Genomic DNA, 14,779 nt, shown 5'->3' with positions numbered 1-14,779 from the left:
CATCCGCATAGCACACTATACTGATTCTACTATGGCCGAGTCTGTATCCTAGTTGTAGCGATTCCACATCTTCTATTATTTCATCCATTAGCATATTGATACACAGTAGAGTGGTGCGAAAAAAGTCAAATTTATAATCCCGTATCGTTATAGAAAAATGGCGACCCTGTACTTTTCAACTTCAAAGGCGGCATCAGGGAGTGTCCTTGCTGGTTTCGTTTATTATGCTGTGACTACACTGAAATATTAGATTGGAATGTTGCAAACTATCTTCTCCACCAGTTCTTCAAAGCGTTTCAAATGAAGATATAAGTTGCTACATTATATCAGGCAACACACCAGACTGGAATGTACAAAACCATCCCTGCCATACGCAAGCTGTCTAGCGGTACGTAGAGTTAGTAACGGAAGTATCGTCTAATGTATGTGGGACCCAATCAAGAGATGGATTCATCAAGACAACCCTTAAATCAAGGTCATGCTGCCAGATTTTACCACCAAATCAAAATTTAAAGTTGACGTTTAAAAGCTGGACACAAACAAATGAAAAAGAAATGTACTATGTAAACAATGTAAAAACACACACTCATTGGTTAATGGAGAGAAGGGTGTGGGTGGAGTAAAAAAGTGCAACCACTTTCTTGTTGTGAGTTCTGGGTCGTTAAATATTATTATACAATATCTAAACAAGCGAAGAGCTTCACAATGCAACAGAAAAATGAGATAACTAAATGTTTTTTAATTTATCAAAATCATCAACAATTTCAAATTTTTATAGATTTTGATTGACCTTGCGGGATCAGAAGATATTCGTAAAGTGCGTAAAACTATTGTTTTTATTACTCAATCATGCAAAATGTAAATAAATTTTACTATAGCGATAAATAAAATGTACAGGGGAATAAATAAAAATTTCCGAATAAAAGTTAAAATTTCATTTTTTCATAATTTTTAGGCCCGTTGCGGGATCGGAAGGTAAAGTTCGATTTGAATAATTTTTGTTTTGTTTTTCTTGTAATTACCAATCGCAACTTTTCCGCACTACAGTAATCCCTCATTATCCGCTGACTCATCAACCGCGGTTACTACATCTGTTGAATCTTTAATGAGAATATTTTGCGGAAAGTTGCGATTGGTAATTACAAGAAAAACAAAACAAAAATGATTAAAATCGGACTTTATCTTCCGTTCCCGCAACGGGCCTAAAGATTATGACAAAAATGAAATTTTACCTTTTTTTCTGAAATTGTTATTAATCCTCCATGTACGTTTTATTTATCGCTATAGTAAAATTTATTTACAGTTTGCATGTTTGAGTAATAAAAACAACAGTTTTACGCATCTAACGAATATATTCCGATCCCTCAAGGTCAATCAAAATCTATAAAATTTGAAATTTTCGAAGATTTTGATAAATTTAAAAACATTTAGTTATCCCATTGTTCTCCTACATTGTGAAGTTTTTCGCTTGTTTATATTATATTGTATAACAATACTTAAACAACCCAGAACTCACAACGAGGAGGTGGTTGCACTTCTAGCTCCACACACACTCTTCTCTCCAACCAACCAATAAGTGTGATTTTTACATTATTTACATAGTAAATTTCTTTTTCATGTTTGTATCCAGCTTTTAAACGTCAATTTTGTATTTTGATTTGGTGGTAGAATCTGGCAGCATGGACCTTGATTTAAGTGTTACCCTTATGAATCCATCTCTTGATTGGGGCCCACATACATTAGACCAGGGGTGACCAACTTAATCGGACACAAGATCTACTGTCTGCCTTTCTAATTCTCTGCGATCTACCGACTAGAAATTTTCGTAATATTTAGGACAAGAATAGGTAGATAATTTTTTCTTGCCATCGATCGACTGACCTAGGGGTCGCGATCGACGGGTTTACCTCCCCTGCATTAGACGATGCTTCCGTGACCAACTTTAGGCACCTCTCAGCTTGCGTGTGTCAGGGATAGTTTTGTACATTCCAGTCTGGTATGTCGCCCGATGTAATGCAAGAACTTATATCTTCATTTGACACTTCGAAGAAGTGGTGGAGAAGATAGTTTTGCAACATGATATTCCAGTCTATTATTTCAGTTTAGTACCGTGCTTCAAAATTTCAAGTACTAGGGAGAAAGGAAACACATTAGAGAGCTAGGGCTAAGGAGAGTGTTAAAAGCCGGATACATTAAAGCCAAGGACAAACGTATTAGAAATTTCATCCCTCCTACTAATTTTGAAGCACAGGACTACACCACAGCATAGAAAACGCAAACGCAAACGTTTCGTTTATTATGCTGTGACTACACTGAAATATTAGATTGGAATGTTGCAAACTATCTTCTCCACCAGTTCTTCAAAGCGTTTCAAATGAAGATATAAGTTGCTACATTATATCAGGCAACACACCAGACTGGAATGTACAAAACCATCCCTGCCATACGCAAGCTGTCTAGCGGTACATAGAGTTGGTAACGGAAGTATCGTCTAATGTATGTGGGACCCAATCAAGAGATGGATTCATCAAGACAACCCTTAAATCAAGGTCATGCTGCCAGATTTTACCACCAAATCAAAATTTAAAGTTGACGTTTAAAAGCTGGACACAAACAAATGAAAAAGAAATGTACTATGTAAACAATGTAAAAACACACACTCATTGGTTTATGGAGAGAAGGGTGTGGGTGGAGTAAAAAAGTGCAACCACTTTCTTGTTGTGAGTTCTGGGTCGTTAAATATTATTATACAATATCTAAACAAGCGAAGAGCTTCACAATGCAACAGAAAAATGAGATAACTAAATGTTTTTTAATTTATCAAAATCATCAACAATTTCAAATTTTTATAGATTTTGATTGACCTTGCGGGATCAGAAGATATTCGTAAAGTGCGTAAAACTATTGTTTTATTACTCAATCATGCAAAATGTAAATAAATTTTACTATAGCGATAAATAAAATGTACAGGGGAATAAATAAAAATTTCCGAATAAAAGTTAAAATTTCATTTTTTCATAATTTTTAGGCCCGTTGCGGGATCGGAAGGTAAAGTTCGATTTTAATAATTTTTGTTTTGTTTTTCTTGTAATTACCAATCGCAACTTTTCCGCACTACAGTAATCCCTCATTATCCGCTGACTCATCAACCGCGGTTACTATATCTGTTGAATCTTTAATGAGAATATTTTATTATTTTTATATATTTTCTATAATTTGACCAGTCTCGTTAAATTACTCATGATACGCCACTGGCGCTTGTTCTTAGTAGTAAAACTACGGCAATTAGTTTATAGTTCGGAAGGTTTAAAATATCGGCGAATGTAGACGCTGATCTCAGCGTCTTTATTTTTGTTGATATGATAATACTATTTACTATTTCACAGATATGCAATTTCATCATATTTTTTTCTATTTATGTACATACATACTAATATACGTATTTATCCAAATTGGGATTATAAATATGTCATATTCTTCTTTGGATCGTGGATCCCTCACCATCCACGGTTTCACCAACCACACCTTTCTCTTCGGAACGTAACCCCCGCGGTTGAAGAGAGATTACTGTATAGCGATACTGGATTATCAACTTGAATTTTTTCGCACCACCCTAATATACAGTCTGAAATAGTCACAATAGCAAAACCTGTATTTTTTATTACTTGATATTTTTGTTATCACCAATAGGAATAGGTAACTTAAAAGGGACCAACTTTATTTTGAGAGTTACATACTTAATGTTGATGCTAGAAATTAAAAAAAAAACAAAAATAAAGCTTTTTTAAATAATTTAAAAAGTTGAGTTTTTCCCTAAAAGTGCTTCATTTTTTGCCTTTTTGGTTATTTCCAGTTGAAATATTCAATTTAAAATTTGACGAATAAGAACCTGCTTTTTATTACCTACAACTCTGCTCCTACTGGGTCTACAGACTTTGCATATACACCACTTTTTCACCTTTTTGTAAGCTATATTTTTACTAATAAAACAGTTATTTGAGAAAAACAGTCTAAAACGTGTTTTTTTGTTGAAAAATAAACAGATTTACTCGCAAATAACTCGAAAAGTATTGACTTAGTGAAAAAACACTATAGATACAACTAAATTGGGTTAAAATTAGTCAGTATATTCAATTCCGGACTTATCTTGAAAGTATGTTTTGGGGGTAAAATTCACTCCCAGGGAAAAAGCACACATCGTCACAATATAAATTTTTTCTTTGACACTTTAACTGTGTGCCAAATTTCATGTCCATCCAAGCAGTTTTTTAAAAATTACAGCAAAAGCCAACAAAAGAGTAAACGGACTATAAATTAGCCTGACTTCTTATAAATATGTATACATATGATATATTTTATGATATAAATGATCATTTAGTATTATATTTAATGTTTATTAAAAACTTTTGATATAAAATGTGTCTTTTTATTGGGCGAGCGGGCCCGCATCGCAACTGGAACCAGGGTCTGCTGATTTCTAGGTACCCCACTGTTATGAGGAGCACTCTAGAATCATAGTCTACAAAGTATAAACTTTGTTATAGCCGATTCGCTAAACTCAGACACAACTGGCTAGTGATTTTAGTAGGTTATTTTTTGTTTTTGGCCAATTTTGCCAAAATTGACAATTTTTCCCAAGAATATAGTAATTATTAACTATTTAGTAATTATTTTTTTGCTAATTTTACTAAAATGGCAAAATTACTTACTGAAATCACTAGCCAATTGTGTGAGCTAGCGAACCGGCTATAAAAGGATTTGGTTGTTGTGGGGTAGTTGACTAACTGGAGGTGAGGGTTGACTTGGTAAAACACTAATTGTTCATACTTTATTTATTGAACACTACTACTTATTATCAGTAACAAGTTGGTGGACGAAAGTCTATATTATAACTACCTTGATGGTTGAATAATGAATGCTGAATAATGAATGATCTCTTTCTTTACTTGTTACATATCTATAATCAATCCCAATTGTTTATTATGATTGTTGACACGATTCGACCTAATGAAATAATTATATCAAAATAGCTGACTAAGGTGATCTTGAAACAAGTGCATTATATTGGGAAATTTGTGTCACCTAGTTATTTACAACAACAGGCAATGTTTGTTTTAAGATATTTAAAAATTAAATGAATATGAGTTGCTTTTATTTTGGAATGATAATATAAGTCCTGTACATCCCCTACCCTTACAAGAAAAATTTTCTGAGAGATGTACCTTATTTTCTCTGCCTTTCCGACAAAGAAGAAAATTTTTCTAAACAACGTCACCAACTCATTACTGTGTCAAAGATTTATCCAAATATATACAAATATAAAATACAAATATAATATATACAAATATATAACTTATTACCCTAAAAGAAAATTTGCCATCAAACATCGTCTATTCTTACTTATTACTTCCTTATATCTCGCGAAATTCTAAACTCAGAAATTGTAATGTATATTTTACCTTTTCCCTACTTAAAATAAAATTATAACTTTAATTCTTACATTTGAACTTACTTTTTAATTAAACTTCTTTCACTTTTAAAATAATTATTTGATTTTCTGACCTTTTACATACTCTTCAATTAAAAAAATTTCTCCGATTTCTTCCTCTTCTTCTTGACTCGTACTTTACTAATACATATTTTCATTTTCTTTATACTTAGTACTTTCTTCATAGTGTACTATTAAACATATTTCTTCTTCTTCATATTTCTTCATTAATCTCGTATTTACTTCACATATTCTTCCTTTCTAACCCTTACCTACTCATCGGGTTTTTCGCAGCTTTCAATCCTTGTATTTGCTTCCGGTCCTTTCTCCACGTCCTTAGTCGTGGGAAGGTTTGTTCCAAAAAGACAAAATGGATAGTTATGCGCTTAAAAAAAATCTTCTACATTTTGCATCCCTAAATTCCTGTCTGATCCGAACTACTCAGTCTTGATGAGAGTCGGTTAGCTTCAAAACATGAAATGAGCATGCTAAAATCTTTTGATGTTAATTTTGTACCTTTTTCCTTGACAAGAGTGTGTTTTTTTTAATTGTCTTTAATTAATTATGCTTCTAATAAATTTAAAAAAAATCAATTGTCTATTTAATTCATCACAAAGCATAAAAAAAATCATATTTATACTAAAATTCAACCGCTACTAAAAACTTGAAATCAAAAATCTTATTGTCGGTATCAAAACTTCAACATTCAATAAAAATTCGAAAGAAAGTGGTAATAAAAATAGACTATATTTTATTAAAAAAAATCACGAAAAAATCTATTTACCTATCATTATTCTATCTAGCTAGAACTATTCTTTTCAATGCTATCTATCTATCTAACATCTAACACCTATCTATTTAACATCTATCTAGCTAACATCTATCTAGGATTATTTTCTTATCTCGGTTATTTTTCTTATATAGGGCCCTATACTATGTGCACGTCTACTACCTATAAAATTAACCTAAAAGTTAAGAACGAGAAAAATTTATGAATAAACGCTAAATAAATAATGTGAGTTTTTGCTATTTACTACATAATAGTTTTTCCTCACTTAGTTCAGCTTAGTTCGGTTCGGTTCGCGAATGGTCACTAATTACGTCACAAAAAAAAGTCTCTATTTCTCTAATTGAGATACAGTCTTACATGACCTCATTTGAATTAAATAAGTATATTTATATTATAAAATTTAAAGTTAGTTTACCTTAAAAAAAAATTAAAGTAACTTAATATTATACTAAATACCTACATGTACTTGAAGCAATAAAACGTATTCTTCTTAAATAGTACTTTTTACTGTATAAAATTCTTTTTAATTATTCGGTTTCCTAATCTTTTGTAGTCAAATCTTCTTTAAATTATCCTTAAAACTTGTCCTTCATTATGATAATTTTTAAGGCTTAATTGTCCATATTCTTTTGTCTTTTTCCTCCAATGGGGTTTCCTTGTCATATATATCTTCCTTACGTCATTATAACTTGTATGTCTTTATTTTCTTCTTACATCATTACTTTCTTTTCTTCTTAAAATCAATGTATAAAAATTCTTGTATATCCGTGTACATAAATAATTTTATTTTCTTTGTCATCTTCATGTTTTTTTTTATTTTCCTTTTTAGGATTCTTCTCTTTGTCTTGTCCTTTGTAAAAAAAATTCTCTAAATCTTGATTCATCGGTCCCATAATATCGGAACTCATATTTTCCGTGAAACTTATTCTTGTCCATCATGTTTGTATTTTCCTTTCTTCTTCTTTAAAACGTTTATTTCTTTGCCGTTTCTTATATATTTTCAATAATATTATTTCAATATATTCTCAAAATTCTTCATTATCGTAATTCCATTAAATTCTAATTCACCTTTCCTAGTGTGTAATTTCAGTAATTTTTATGTCTTATGTAATGAGTAAAACTCTATTCAGCAAATTCCTGATGTATGTATTTCTGACTCGTAATTTCAGGGTCAGGTAACCACAATATAATATACTTTATGCCAAATAAAAGCCTGATATAGCATTTTGATCCGTTCAAGTTAAAAATAGATTTATGTATACATATATTATGTACTCGCATTGAGTTAAAAATAGTTATTATGTAAATAAAAATCGTAAACACTTTTTAAAAGTTCTATCTAGGTATTTAAATCAAAGTTCGTCTATTTTCAAAAAATAAAATATAACATCACTTATGTAGTTAAAATATCAAGTAACTTGTCAAGTAAATGTTTCTTGAAACGAATATTATGAAAACTAGACCTAATTTACTAATTGTAATAAAAAATAATTACCCTAATACTTCCATAATAATTATATATTATGCATTCTATTTACTAAAAGAAAATTTGTACGTGTCTGTGAGACTGTATGCAATTTAAAAAAATAGTTAAGAGTTACTCACATTCACCACTGTCATTGTCCACAACTGTCTATTTGCTTTCCAAGTCCTCTTGAAGCTGGGCGTGGTCCCAAGACTCCGAACTTCATTCCTGCCGACATCTACCATTTCTACCCTGCGGCTAGGTCTCTCCAAATCCATCTCATACTCCATCTACCAATTTTTTCCTTCTCTTCCAATTATAGAAGTTCGCCATATTTCCTGTTCCCTACCTCAGAAGTCCAGTTCGTCTCTCCAGGTCGCCATATAATAGAATACGTTTCGTAATGGGGTAGTTACTCTGAGAAGAGGGTTGGTTGTTAGGAATACACTATTTGTTCATACTTTATTTATTGAACACTACTACTTATTATCAGTAACAAGTTGGTGGACGAAAGTCTATATTATAACTACCTTGATGGTTGAATAATGAATGCTGAATAATGAATGATCTCTTTATTTACTTGTTACATATCTATAATCAATCCCAATTGTTTATTATGATTGTTGACACGATTCGACCTAATGAAATAATTATATCAAAATAGCTGACTAAGGTGATCTTGAAACAAGTGCATTATATTGGGAAATTTGTGTCACCTAGTTATTTACAACAACAGGCAATGTTTGTTTTAAGATATTTAAAAATTAAATGAATATGAGTTGCTTTTATTTTGGAATGATAATATAAGTCCTGTACACGGCTATAATCATGATTTGGGATTTATACAATGTAGGTATGTATACCTACCTTGTAAATCATGATTTGGGAGTGCTCATTGTAACATTCAACGTGTCTTGGTTTGTTTATTTCTAGTGCATTTTTATTGTTATTTTAGTTTAGATTCTTCATTACTTTAAGCTTATGAAACAGGTGTTCCTCCTACATATCTTTTGATTTTGGCATATTTGTTCGTCCATGCTTCGATCTTTAAATTTTGCTCTCACTTTCTTCAATTCTTTATTACACTTTCTTTAGGTAGGTATTCTTTATTACTTATCCTCATTGTAATTTTCATTAACCAAAACTCATAAGCTCTTTTTTCTCTATAATTGTATCGTAATGTTATTCCACCATTCTAAATTTCTTCTGTTGTATTTTTCTCTGTAGGTATAGGTACTAGTATACTATAGCAGCGGTTCTCAAACTTTTTTAGTCGCGGCACCCTTGAAGCGATTTGGGAAACGACAAAAAATGAAAAAAAAAATACAATTCTGAGGCTCATTTGATTTCAATATAAACTTTATTTCAGATCAATAAAATACAGTACATTTGATATTCAAATAATATCCTTACTTAATGTGATGAATGAACTCAAAATTAAAAGAAGCAGCAACAATCCTGGAAAAGAGGTCTAGAAATTAACGAAGGAAAAACACAATATCTACTCTGCTCTAGAAGAGAAGATAACAGGACGAGAGAAATCAAAATAGAAAACTACACATTTGAAAGAGTCCAACAATTTAAAAGTTTGGTAGTAATATAATGAATGGCCAAAACAAGAGAAGTGAAGAAGTAACGGAACGAATACTAGCAGGCAACAAAACATACTGGAGATATCATAGGCTTATGAGGGACAAGAACTTATCCAGAAATACAAAACTGAAAATATACAGAGTTGCAATCAGACCAGTAGTTACGTACGCAAAGACAATGGGCCTCACGAAAAAAGATGAAGAAAAATTGAGAATATTCTAAAGATAAAAAAGTATGAAAAAAAAATTTTAAGAAACGCTTTTCTTTAGTTACGAGTGACTAAAATTAAAAATATAAAAATCAACTAAAAAGCAAAAAATTAAAAAATCTAACACATTCGTCAAAGAACAGCGTGGCGCGTCTTCATCGAATAAACGATTTTCGCCCCACGCTTTTCTTTAACGAATGTGTTGGATTTTTTAATTTTTTGCTTTTTAGTTGATTTTTTATAATATTTTTAATTTTAGTCACTCGTAACTAAAGAAAAGCGTTTCTTAAAAAAATTTTTTCATACTTTTTTATTTTTTACTTTTTAGTCTTACACTTTTCAAACATTAAAATATATCGTTATGCTTATTAAAATATGTATAAAACATATGATGTACTAGCATGAAAAGTAGTCGGAATCTGCAAAAATTTTTAAACTTTATTGTTTATTTATGAAGCATAACATAAAAAATAAAACAATTAACATTAAAAGTGAAATTATGTATAGTTCATATTATTAGCTACAATCCGTAAAAGTTTCAAGTTTTTACATTGTAAAAAACTACAGAATTTAAGCATTTTCCATTAAAATCGTTTTTTGTTTATTTAAACAATTAATAAACACAAAAACAAATTTTTTATTGACTATTCGTGAATTGTTCCCGCGAATGCATATATCTGCAAATTTTCATTCATTTGCATTTAACAAAAGGCAGTCAAATTAACGTTTAAAGATTTGACGCAAACTATTGAACTAAATAAAAGCGTTTAAAAAAATGCTCGGACGAATTATGAGCCCGATAAAAATGGACAACGGAGAAATGAGAAGAAGAATGAACCATGAACTAAGAGACACAATGAAGGGAGAAGATGTAGTTAGATTTATTAAAGCACAGAGGCTGAGATGGCTGGGACACATAGAGAGAAGGAAAAACGGCCTACTGATTAAGAAGAAAACCAGATGGAAACCAGAAACTGAAAGTCCAAGCGGAAGACCCAGTGAGAGATGGGAGGATCAGGTCATGAGAGATATCAAAATTCTGGAAGTGAGAAACTGGAGGGAACTATGCACATATCGAAATGAGTGGAAGAAAATTGTAACGAAAGCCAAGTCATACAACAAACTTTGACAACATACAAGTGGAATGCGGAGTGATTCACCGCAATAAGCGAATCAGAGTAAGTAAGAGTGGCAAACATTCCACCCGGAATGAAAAGCCCTGATGATGATGAATGTGATGAATGAAACTGTTTCGATGATGTTTTCATTATATCCTTTAGAATTATGGGAATCTTTGTAAGTTTGACCCTCAAATCACTTGATGCTTGAAGTTTGATTCTGTATTTTGTTTTTAATGTAAGCGTATGCGGAGAAAGAAGACACAGAAATAAGTCGATGTGAGACACACAAGTTTTTTCACTGCAACCTTGCCAACAACATTATTTTCTGAATATACCTGCATCCAGAACTCTTCTTGGCTTCCTTCACTGTATGAGTTTTAAACTGCTATCTTCGCTGATCTCAAGTAGATTTTGAAAAACTTTATTTGTCATTCCGACAGGTTTATTTTTTGGATCACACGAAAACGGGTCCATCATCCAGCTATATAAGTCATCTGATTCAATGTCAGGAAAATAGTTTACAATACTTTCTTCCAAACCTTGCCAATGAGCAATAACAATTTCAAAGAAGTTCGTTTGAGGATTGATTTCATTTGTTATAACAAATTCCTGAGAATCCAGAGAAAGTACAAATAGTCAACATGTTTGGATTGGACAGTGGCGCAGCGGCCAGTTGTTGGACTTTTCTTAAATATTCCATGTCACCCTTGGCAAAATCTTGGGGCACTCCAGGGTGCCGCGTCATCCACTTTGAGAACCTCGTGTACTACAGAGCTTCTATAGCAGCTTGGTTCATATAGTTCTTAAGGCGTTGATAGAGTTCTTCTGTATTTGTTGCAATTTTGCAGCTGGTCTAATTTTATTTATATAAAGCTGCACTGATTCCTGAGTTAAATTAAGCATTCAATTTTGAAGTTTATCTTCTGTTATTTTCTAATTCTTTACAATGTTGGTCTGTTGTTGGTTTTGATTTTGATATTTGTAGCGGATTGTTAGCCTGTAACCTGTAAAATATGTGAAAAAATATGTATTAACTTCGATTTTTGTTACACATTTTAAAATATTTGTGTCAACATAAAGTTGATAAATAAAATGTTTTTATGTTTCCTTAAGAGGACAAAGTAGCGATCAACAGGTAGCAAAAACGCGTTCCAATATTGCGGCTGTAATTTTGAATATTTTTTCGAGATATTTGGCTCACGTATTTGTAATATAATAAAGAATGGCGGTATAGAGCCCAATTTGAAAAATATATTAATATGTGGAAATTACTCTGTAATTAAATACAATATTAAAAAAACGAGCCTGTACCGCCATTAAGAAGAACAAAAAAATACACTTTCTTCAAATAAATTTTTTTATCCGATGTCTAGATTTTGTGTCATTTTGGAACTACTAAAATTTTTTATTTCATTAGTAGTTCCAAAATGACACAAAATCTAGGCATCGGATAAAAAAGTTTATTTGAAGAAAGTGTATTTTTTTGTTCTTCTTAATGGCGGTACAGGCTCGTTTTTTTTAATATTGTATTTAATTACAGAGTAATTTCCACATATTAATATATTTTTCAAATTGGGCTCTGTACATCTATTCTTTATTATATTACGAATACGTGTGCCAAATATCTCGAAAAATATTCAAAATTACAGCCGCCTTGAACGCGTTTTGGCTACCTGTTGATCGCTACTGTATCACCTTAATCCACAATATTATGCAAAAAAGCATGTCTGTTTCAATAAGAATCAAAAAAGTGCAAAGTTTTCATGCATGGTTCATTACATTATAGGTCTGGATCCCGCGTATGAAAAAAAAAGTTGATATAATAGCAAGCTGAAAATTTGTTAATAGCTTAAGGGTGTCTAGTCGGACAAACTTTGATATATGGGAACACTGGAACAGGGGAAGTTTTAATTGTGGAACAGGTTAAAAATTTGGAGCGGTCAGACCACGAAAACCACATGTATTTTGTCCGAAAGAACAGACAACTCTTCGAACAGAGATTAAAATCTCATGCAAAAATCAGACTGCTATTTATCACCAAATGGGCGTTTTAATGAGTGGAACATGTAGAATATGTCAAATGACAGGTGATAAATAGCAGTTTTATTTTTGCATGAGAGTTTAATCTCTGTTCGGAGAGTTTAAGTCTGTTCTGTCGGACAAAATACATGTGCCGTTTTCGTGGTGTGACCGTTCCAAATTTTTAACCTGTTCCACAATTAAAACTGCCCCTGTTCCAGTGTTCCCATATATCAAAGTTTATCCGATTAGACACCCTTAAGATATTAACAAATTTTCAGCTTGCTATTAATCAACTTTTTTTTCATACGCGGGATCCAGACCTATTAGCATTAGGTATAATAGGTACACTTATAATTAAAGATCAAAGATTTATTTCTTAGGTATTTTGTGTTATCATTATGTGTTTAGTAAATACCTTGAAAACGTGTGTAAGTGTAAAATTCAAGTTACGTCAGCGTTCAAAGTACAGAAATATGTAAGATCATAGATAAAGAATATATATACGGGAATGTACGATTCTACGATTTCAGATTTAGACGAATTGCACGTGCGAATGAAGCAGCGGTGTTGTCAAAATGTTATTTAAATCATATTTTTTACCAACGAAAGTTTTACTTTTAATATTAACAATACCAAAAATAAAACTATATTATAACTAACCTTCTGGTTACACCATTCGTGACTTCTAAAATTTGCAAGCCAACGAATCACCGGAGCAAAGAAGGCCGAGGGAGATCTATCAAGTTGCATCTCACTACCTGCCTGTCCAGCATGCTAAAAATTCCAACAAAGATTAGTTCCTAATACTCAGAATAGGAGTAGAGCTAATAAAAATAATAAATAATCATTTCATTGTGAATCGAAACAAGAGCAGTTTTATTTTAGTTAGTTCAGAGAGCGCCAAAAGTGCTTTAACTAGTTTCAATAGGGGAGTGCATATATAGATTTTCACTTCGGAAAAAATCAAACAAGATAGAACTTTTTGTAATTTCATTAAGAAATGTTTAATAAATAACATATCAAAAAGTTCTACTCTGGAAGTGGGTGCTTCATTTTTATTAAACAAATGAACTACGAAATTAGATGTTTTTTTAAATAACTCCGAAAACATAAATTTTAGAAAAAAAAACTGACTTGACCATTGAAAAATTCAGAAAATTTCACAAAAAAAAACCTTATATAAAGAATTTTATAAAATTAAATCAGTATCTTCTATAATTTTTTAATTATAACGCTAAAGTCACCCTTCTCACAAACATTGGCGCACTATAAACTAACGTACGGCGAAGTGCGTGGTTGAGTTATTTTAATGTAATTCTTTAATTAATGAATCAAATGAAATTTTACAAATTGAACATGAAAGAAGAATAATTAAGCTATCTTATGGTTATAATAGAAAGAAATAAAATGTATGGGCATAACTATACGGTGTGGGCGGAAAATGAGCTTACATGAATTTTGTTTAAAAATGATTAAAAATGACAATTTTTCTTATAAAACTCTCAGTTTTGCACAACTTACCTTTCAATAATCTTGCTAAATGATGTTTTGTTCAAAAAAAAATCTCAAAAATTTAATTCAAATGATATGACGTCTCAAAAAATGTAATTTTTGAAATCTTCGTAGTTTTATAGAATTACCACCACTTTAAGACGATATTACTCAAGTTTGAATAGATCTATTACAGTTTTATAAGTGCTTTTTTAAAGTTTAGCATGTAATATCTAAAATACACTAAATTATTTTACTTCAGAAATGAAATAAAACTATTTCTTTTTAAGAAAATTAAAAAAGATAACAAAAATGTAATACAAAAACCGAAAATTACTAGCTAAAAAATGTTTGTACAAAGTGATCAAAACTTTTTTCTGTAAAACTTACCTAAAATACATTTAATAATAAGCTTCAACAATAATAAATGTTCAGCAAAAAAATTTTTTTTAGCTCTTATACAGTATGTCTGCGTAACTTGGAACCTATTGATAACTTTTTTATTATCAGTTTTACGAAAAAAGTTATTCTTTATAAAATACTCTGCATCGTATACAATCTAAAATACAATCATCAAATATCAAATTTAATTACGAGGTAT

Source organism: Diabrotica virgifera, chromosome 7 (genome assembly GCF_917563875.1).
Source record: "Diabrotica virgifera virgifera chromosome 7, PGI_DIABVI_V3a".
In the NCBI taxonomy this organism is placed as follows: Eukaryota; Metazoa; Arthropoda; class Insecta; order Coleoptera; family Chrysomelidae; genus Diabrotica; species Diabrotica virgifera.
Note: the sequence above shows the minus strand (reverse complement) of the source record.